Source organism: Lynx canadensis, chromosome D2, assembly GCF_007474595.2.
Source record: "Lynx canadensis isolate LIC74 chromosome D2, mLynCan4.pri.v2, whole genome shotgun sequence".
Taxonomy (NCBI): domain Eukaryota; kingdom Metazoa; phylum Chordata; class Mammalia; order Carnivora; family Felidae; genus Lynx; species Lynx canadensis.
In genome coordinates this window covers 38,854,581-38,864,035 of record NC_044313.2, presented here as the reverse complement: position 1 = coordinate 38,864,035, position 9,455 = coordinate 38,854,581, and the positions used below count along the sequence as shown (strand labels likewise).

The 9,455-nt window shown below is 46.9% G+C and overlaps 1 non-coding gene across 1 annotated transcript; it reads right to left on the bottom strand.

Moving 5' to 3' along the window:
* Nucleotides 1-8,522: 8,522 nt before the first annotated feature.
* On the bottom strand, nt 8,523-8,629 carry LOC115527829. Its single transcript, XR_003973065.1, has one exon. It is a non-coding gene; the product is annotated as a U6 spliceosomal RNA (small nuclear RNA).
* Nucleotides 8,630-9,455: the final 826 nt, after the last annotated feature.

Sequence of the window (9,455 nt, the reverse complement as noted above, 5' to 3'; positions counted from 1 at the left end):
TAAAATAACTTTTCATCTCACTGGGCCTAGTCTCTCTGAATGTACTCATCCATTCATGGATCATGTATGATCCATGACTCTGAAATATAAATCTCCCTCCCAAGACCCTGAGGATTTAAGCTCTCTCAATTGAAAAGTTTCTCTTAAACATTCCTCCAGCAACAACAAAAAAATATTTTAAGAACTGAACATGAGTTTTATGAGCAAGAGTTTTATGAACTCTTCCCTGCCCTGATTCCTGAAATGGCTCATCCTCCTATTTCTTACATCAGTGACAGGAATCTCTTTACAAGGCCATCCAAACAGAATCTCCCTGTGTTTTGTCCTCCCACATCTCTGCCATTTCACATCCACATAGTTAAGGTTCCAAGCAATGCTGTCCCTACATTCTGTCCCATGCTTCCTTCCCCTCTATCCACACTCTCATTGTCCCAGACTAGGCCACTTGCCTCAATTTCCCAGGCTGGGATAGAGACACCCCTGTCTCATACTCCTGTGGTACTCTGTAATTAACCCATACAGAGCTCTCACCACTCTGAATTCTGGTTATCCTTTGCTGATCTATCTTCCATCCCAGCACATAATCTCCAGGAAAAGATGAGGTGTCCTTTGTCCTTTCTCCCTTGGATATGGAGCTTGGTAGACACTCAAAACTATATGTTGAATAAGTGAATATTTGTATCAGTGACTGAAACTAATGACACTCAGTCAAATTGTAAGTTTGGGTTATGGGAGGTGGGGGGGGGGCAAGGGGAGGAATGGATGCTAGTTAACAAAAACAATGAGTGATACTGAAAATGCTTCTGATATTAATCAGATGTTCACTCCTGAGGTGTTTCACCAAATGCTTGTGAAAGAAAAGGCTATGAGAACACCATGAAAAACTTGGCAATCATTCTCCACTCTGCAGAGTAACTTTGTGGTTCAGATGTAATTTTAAAAAAGATGTGACTAGACAGCTCAGGACCTCCATCTTTTTGGATTCCGAATCCTTGTTAGTTGGCTAGAAAACCCACAGAGACTTGACTTCAGTTTTCTTGAGAGTAGAAATGTGTTTCTTCTAGTTAATGGTAGGCCAAAGTATTTCTTTGCAAGATTTGAGGAAACTCTGCCTTAACAGTACTCAGAAAAACAGATAACATTGACCACTGGGAACTTTAAATTTGAAATGAAGTCATTGGAAAAGTAAAACAGTCAAAATACAAACACCTTTAAAACTCATCTGTCTGCACAATCTGGAATATGCAGATAGATAGACTCTCCCACAACTTGTATCCTATACTTGCTTACTAGTGAGGCCTGAGAATAATGTACTTATTTATCCCACCATACTGAATTGGATAGTGTCCTACAAAAATTCACATCTAGCTTGAAAAATAGAACATCATCTTTACTTTTGAAGACCCCAAGCATCCCTCCTCTACAACCAGAAGACCAATTTCAAAGGAAGATATCTTCACAGAAATGCTACCTGTGGACAGAAATCCTCCCCACCACCCCCTAACGAATCCAAAAGACCAGCTATTCCTTCCCACTTTTCTATCACCTAGAGTTCAGGTAGATAGCCTGCATTTGGCCAATCTGTTCCCTCCATTTAATACATTGGATCTTGAGAGACTGATACACTCAGGGACACTTGAGAACATATTCACAACAGCCAAAGGCCCACGGGTATCATCTGAAAAATTGGCTCCCATAGTTGATTCATTTTCTGCTTTTTAGCCTCCTTTGGTTCTAGTCAGTTCTCCAAAATCTGCTCACCAGACTTCTTATGAATTCTGGGAGTGTCTCCGTATACATCCAACAAATTCTTCTGCTGCTTATGCTAGCCAGAATCAGTATCTGTTGCTTGTAGCTAAACTTCTGCTCCCATGCTCTCTCATAGTGGAAAATCCATTGCAACATGGCAGCTCCTATTTGACAAATCTCTGAGCTCCAGCTCCCAGCCCAGCCCTGGACCAACCCCAGAATCAGCACCAGGAAATAGCTGTTGGCTAAGTGAGGCCTTAGGGTTAAAAGAAAAAAAAAAAAAAATCTTGGGACTTAGACTGAAGGAATTTGAGAGGAAACTTCCCAGCTCCAGGAACTCTGCCTGTCACAAGAGACGCCATTGTGTCTATTGATTCGGATTCTCTGGCTCGGAACAAGGAGCACGAGTCACTCGTCTTTCTCTTCAGTAATACTGAACAGCTGCTCTGAAGTGAACACCAGATGAAGTACTTATAACCCGCTTTTTCAAATAAATGCAATAAAGATGACTTTCCCTTTCATAAACCATGTTTAGGAAACACGCCAAAAGATCATTGTCTTCTCCCTGCCCTAGCAGCTCTCTGACATCCTAGACAGGAAAGCAAGGGCACATGTTCCCTGGGAAGCACCAGTCCCACTCCAGACAGCTGCCATTTCTCTACCCCTAGGACTGCGAGGTCAGGTGCTGTCAGGTTTGAAGCCCTCTGCCCCTCTGCAGAGGCAGGCCAGTCCCATCCTGCCAATTAATCCTTCCAAGGAGAGTTTACTGACGGCTGAGGTCAGGCTGGGGATCTGCAGTCTAATTAGTGCAACAGACACAAGAACCCATTTTCCCAGCAGACGGCCAAGACTTTTGTTTGATGCTTGCTCACACCAAGTGCAAGGGGAAAAGAAAAGTACAGTGGAGGTGCCCGAAGGGGTCAGAGAAGACCCACTGAACAGGTGTCCCTGGAACTGGGTCTTGATGTCAGATCAGGGTTTACCAATGGGAAACGCAGGGCGGATATTTCAGATCGAAACACAACTTGAGCAGACACAATGGCCGGAAGGTGCAGGAAAGAGTCAGGATGAAAAGGCAGAACTGCACATTGTCTGAGATTGCAGCAAGCTCTCTCAACGGGCCAGGAGTGGGCCTTCTTTTCTGGGAGATCTGGGGGACCAAGCCTGAGTCAGTCTCCACTTGGAAACACTGGAGTGAAAGGACCTTTTACCCAGGAGAGAATCTTCAATGTGGGAGCCATGACTCCAGCCAGTACCTGATGCTTTCCCACAAGGCTGGACACAGACCTTTCTTCCTTTGCAGGACTGGGCTGGGACAAGTGAAATGCCCAATAAAGAGACTCATCAGGCACTGTGGCCCTCAGCCTGGCCACAGAACTTTATCAGTTCATTTACTCAACATCTATTGAGCACCTATGGTGTACTGTGCCAAGGGTAGGTGGTCCAAAAGTAACTGATACACACTCTTTACAGAAATGTCACTAAATATATGCGATCACTAGAAGTGATATAGAAAGAGCATTTAATGATTTAGAGAAGGAATATATTCTATAGGAGAAGGCAAGTTACGGATATGTTATATACAGAATAGCGGTATTTTCTTTAAGAGAAAAGCTTCCCGGGCATCTGGCTGACTTAGCCAGTTGAGCGTCTGACTCTTGGTTTCGGCTCAAGTCATGACCTCATGGTTCATGGGTTCGAACCCATCGATTCTCTCTTCCTCTCTCGCTGCTCCTCCCCTGCTTGGTCCCTATCTTTCTCTCTCTCAAAAATAAATAAACATTAATTTTTTTTTTTAAATAGAAACTCTTCCTTTCTGCATATAAAGACATGGAGACTGGAAGGATATATAGACAATATCAACACACACACACACACACACACACACACACACTACATGCATTTCCTCTGAGTGGTAGTATTACAGGTGATTTATAATTTCTTCATTATTTCCATCATCCAGATTTTCTACAACGCACATGTATAATTTTGAATCTGGAAAAAAAAGAAAAGAAAAACTTTAAGAACAACAGAAAGCACAGCTCTGTTGCCAGAAATGCCCACTGGCACCGTCGGACTCAATCACACCCACATAGAAGTGGATTGATGGTGGATGTTAGGAGACTCTAGGACCTATTTAAATATTTTATTTACCAGGCAGTTATCCCGTTTAGTTTTAGCACACGGCTACTAGCCTATTTGTGGGCTGTGGTTCCAATGATAGTTTAATTGTCAGGGCTTTTGCTGTGTCATTTTGGTCTGCTTGTTTATCTGGCGCTTCTGGGGCTCCCACTGGGTCTTGGCTGGTGGAGGAGACAGGTGTGTCTCCAGATGGGGCACCGATGTCTCCTGGCAGGTAGGGGAGTTCACACTCAAGAGGACAAGAGGTTTCTGTGGCCAGATGCTCATTGTGAGAAGATTCCCTTATTGTGGAGGTGACTGAGTCTCTAGTGGTAGAACAGGGTCTTAGCTGTCTGGGGACAAATAAGGCAGCTGTGGGGGTCCCTCTTGCCTAAGCCCCCAGATCTAGAAAGCCTACCATTGGAGGAGCTACCTCTCAAGGCTGGGGTAGAGAGCTCTGCCCTTGGCTGTTTATCGAAAATGGGGTTCCTGCTTGATCCCTCCAGGCATGTGGAGTTCACGAACTCTCCTTGCAGGAAGACAATATCAACACACACACACAGGAAGGGAAGAGCCTACTAGGTGCCTCCTGTGATAGATGGGGAATGGGAAACACTGGATCTAGGTCTCCTTCTTCGGCTGGAGGGGGTGGGGACCTAAGACACTGTGCCACTGTGTTCTTCCTCAGTCCTGGGGCCTCAAACCACTTCTCCTTCTTCTCACCTGCCAGGGAGCTGGGTGACTGCCTGACTTACCTGTCAGGGTGCTGGGTGACTGCCTGCCGCGTCAGTTCCGGGGCCCAAAGCCGTGCTCAGCAGAGAGGAGCAGGGAGAGCTGGATCTTTGCCCTCTCCTCCGAAACACAAGCCCCTCCTCAGTCTCCTTCACTTCCTCTTTTTCCTCCATCTATTCCTTCACGCTCTCCGTTCCGGTACAATTCACCTACTATAAAGGTCACCCATCACTGAACATGAACAATTCAGTGATTTTTAGTACAGTCACCCGCTTGTGCAGCCAGCACCTCTGGGCAGTTCCAGAGCATTTTCAGCAGCCCAGAGGGAACCCGGTATCCATTAGCAGTCCCTGGCCCTCATTCCCACCTCCCCCCCACCCCCAGCCCATGGCAACCACTAATCCACCTTCTGTCTATCGGGATTTGTCTTTTCTGGACATTTCACATAAATGGAATCATAGAACAAGTGGTGTTTTATGACGGGGCTTCTTTTGCTTTTGAATAATGTCTTTAAGGTTCGCTCATGTCACAGCACAGAGTACCTCGTTCTTTTTATTTGCAAATAATAATTCCATTAAACAGACTCCATCTTGTGCATCCATTCGTCACTTGACTATTCAAGTTGCTTCTACTTTGGGGCTATTATGAATAATGCTGCTATGGACGTTCACGCACAAAGTTTTGGTGTGGATGTATATTCTTATTTTTCTTGGTTTTATGCCTAGGAACAGAACACATGGAGGCAGTAATGACATATGCCCCAACAGGGATGAACCCTAAAAGCATTATGCTAATTTCCAGAAGCCCAGTCACATATTGCATGATTCCATTTATATAAATGTCCTGACGATGGTGTCACGGCTGGGGAAGAGGGCTGACTTCTAATGTGTACGGGATTTGGGGGGAAGTGACGAAACCATTCTAAAGTTGACTGTCATGATGGTTGCACATTTCTGTGAATATACTAAAAAACACTTTATAGAGGTGACCCGTATGGAATGTGAGTTATATCTCAATAAGGCTATTTTTCAAAAGGACAGAAGGGAGAGAGGGAAGGAGGGAGGGAGGTAGAGAATCAGTGTGGGGAGACCAAGCTAGTCCCCTCCCCCACCCCCCGGCCCCGTGTCCCCAGGGCGAGTTGTCAGTGTTTCTGAAAGTCACAAAGCTCCGGCCTCAGCGCCTCATCTGAAGCAGGGGCTGCTGTAAATCACCGGCTCCGAGGAATGGGTCTGTAAACACACTCCAGCAGCCTCAGCTATGTGGTCATTACCGCTTTATTGATCCTCAGATACCTTCTGGGGATTGAGTTGCTTGGAATTTCTCTACTTGCCCTGTAAGTCCCCCTGCGCAAGCCGGTGCCCCGTTTCCCAGCCCAGGATTCCCGGCGAGCCCAATCTTCCTGCTGTAAATGTCAGAGATGATGAAGTGGGGCCAAATCTCCTGTAGGAAATGGTGGACACATTACCTCTGAAACGCAGGAAACGGGACTGGGCAGCATTCTGGGGAATTCCTCAGAGCCGCTCTCCCGCAGGTGCCCAGGGGTCAGGGGGACGGACGGACGGAAGAACGGGTGGACAGAGATTAGACTTGGGGGCTTTTGCTCTTCTAGAACACTTCGGTCCAGGTGGCTTGCACCCATCACATGCCAGGCACAGCAGAGGAAAGTGACAGATTTTATTAGAATTTCAGTGTTCAGGGTACATACAAAGTAAGTAAGGGACATGCGCTTCTTCATAGACAGAACGTTGGTGGCATCGAGCTAATGCAACAGCCGACACCAGGGTGAGGGCCAGCGTGGGGCTCCGGGTCCCCCAGAGCAGCAGGGAGTCACGAAGCCTGCGGGTTTGGGAGCCCGCCCGTGCCACAGCAACCCTCTGGTAGACTACGTTAGCAATGTACTCTTTATTCATTAGCTTAAAGCAATTAAAATATATATATTTTTTATATGATGATGGTTCTCAGTTCAAAGGGAAATGGCTTGGAACCACCCAGTCCTTTGAATTCAGGAGACTGCCACTGCTAGCACTATTAGGATATTGGGAAAAGATGAAAAGGAGAAACATTTTGGAAACTACAGAGCACTAGACAAACACCAACACGCTACCTTCTCCCTCAGGGTTTCTTACTCAGGGACCTACATGAGCACAGGGCGGGGGAAGCCCAAGAGCCCTTGCTGGCCCTCGTCCTCCCGAGAGCGGCAGACCAACCCCGCAGACTGCTCCCCACCCCTGCGGCCCTGACTTCACACCAGCCCCGCATTCACACCCCTGCTCTCCTAGGAATTACTCTTCTTTGGGAGAATGCAGCAGTTTTCAAAATCCCCACGTGCCTACCCTCATTTGGTGACACGACAGATGGGTGGGACTGGGGGGGGTGGCCAGGGAGGAGCATCTCCGGGTTTGGAGAGGGAGACTGGGGCTCAGAGGGGTTGGGATCCCGAGTGCTTCATCCCCACCATCCGGTGTCACGGGAAGGGTCACTCTTCATGGCTTGTCAGAGAGGCCGCGCTCCCACCAGCCCAAATGCTGACGCCATTACCCAAACAGCCCTGGGGCTCTCAGCTCCTTTCCCCTCATGACCGTGAAAGTCTGGCTGTACCTGAGCCAGGGGCTCGGGGGTCCAGAAGCTCCCATGCCAGGACCCTAACTGGCCACCAAGGGGGCCTTGGTCTCCCGTCACACAGGCATTGGAGCTGATGAACCATGGAGCCCAGACACTCAGCGCTACAGGGGGCTGGCGGAGCACTGAACTGGCGGAAGGAAACCCATCAGCCAGAACGTGCACCAAGGCACGTGGGGGTACTTCTTGCGACAAAGAAGAGACGCAAAATATTTTTTCAAGCTTGTGCCCCTTTTAATTTACCACTTCAAAAAAAAATGTTTTTTAATTTTATTTAAAGTGGGGGGAGGGGCAGAGAGGGAGGGCAGGGAGAGATTCTTAAACAGGCTCCACGCTGTCAGCGCAGAGTCCGATGCAGGGCTCGAACCCACCAACTGGGAGGTCGTGACCTGAGCTGAAATCAAGAGTCCGATTCTTAACCAACTGAGCCACCCAGGTGCCCCTCATTTCCCACGTCTGATAGAAACAAGGATACAGAGGACTATTTCTCTGGTATAAGGGGAAATAATGCAAATATGATGCTATGCGAGCACTGACCCTCTGCTCCTCCACTGGGGACATGAAAGGGAGCCGTGGGCCAAAGGGGACGGAAGTGGGGGCTCCTGCTCACCTCCGCATCGCTCTCCCCATACTGGAGACTGTGGCCAATTTCGTAAGATGTTCTGAGTTTTCAAGGGTAACTGGAAATGTGCACTTTTAGGTGTCACCTCCCCATTTTCTTTTTTTTTTTTCCTTTCTATAATTTATTTACTTTTTGTAACTTACATCCAAGTCAGCACATGGTGCAACAATGATTTCAGGAGTAGATTCCTTAGTGCCCCTTACCCATTGAGCCTATCCCCCCTCCCACACGCCCTCCAGTAACCCTCTGTTTGTTCTCCATATTTATGAGTCTCTTCTGCTTGTCCCCCTCCGTGTTTTTATATTATTTTTGTTTCCCTTCCCTTATGTTCATCTGTTTTGTCCCTTAAAGTCTTCATATGAATGAAGTCGTATGATATTTGTCTTTCTCTGACTAATTTTGCTTAGCATAATACCCTCCAGTTCCATCCACGTAGTTGCAAATGGCAAGATTTCATTCTTTTTGATTGCCGAGTAATACTCCGTTGTATAGATATACCACATCTTCTTTATCCATTCATTTGTTGATGGACATTTGGGCTCTTTCCATACTCTGGCTATTGTTGATAGTGCTGCTATAAACATTGCCTCCCCATGTTCATATAGGGCACAAATCTCATTTTCCTCCCAAACTCCAGGAAGACCAGCTATGCAAAATGCATTGGGGGCCAATTTTTTTTTTTTTAATATAGCACTTCACGGATTTGTACGTCATCCTTATGTAGGGACCATGCGAATCTTCTCCGTATCATTTCAATTTTCATATAAGGGCTGTCAAAGCAAGCACCTCAGCATCCAAATCTGACTTTCAAGCTTGGGCATCTTTCTCAGGTTTTACGTGACATTGACCGGAAATATCTCTGCCTCAGAAGATCACAGCGATTCGCAGACAGTTAACGGATTCTGCAAGCATGACCCAAAGACCTGGGAGGGAGCACGGAGAGGTTCCCAAGATTCGTCTTCCCCCGAGAGCACTCAGGGAACACCCGCCCTCTCCTCCTCTGAGGACCAGCCACACAAGCACATCTTGGGCCTGACTGGTTTTATTCTTAGGAAATAAAAATGGGTTCATGGACCACACTGTTCTATATTTTTGGTTTTGTGATAAGAAGGAAAATCGACTCCTCATCCCAACAGACTGAAGAATGATTTAGTAGATTTTGCTCCAAAGCCTTGCCCTGTTGAGTTGAGGATGTGGCTTTCTTGACAAACATCAATACAAGTTAGCAAAACATTTAGACTTGGCCCCTGAGAATCCCAGATTCAAGGGCTTATATCTTAATATAAACAGGCTGTGAACTTTCGACTAAAACAGGTAAAGTAATGACAAACAAACCACGATGAGATGAAAACTAATCAGAGGAGAATAATTTTCTGAATTTTTTTGAGAAGTCCTGCTAATCCTGGAGGATGTGATCTCACGTTCCAGCCACGCAGCCTCTGTCTGCACAGGACAACTGTAGACGCACTGATGTCCCAGGTTGCGAGGGCACCTTTGCTCTGAGCCCCAGCCACGTGGTGGGAAGGCTTGGCGAACATCTTCCTCCCTCACAACTACCATCTCGTTTTCTCTTTTTCTCTCCTGACCAAGGAGCCCCATGCTTCAGGCGCTC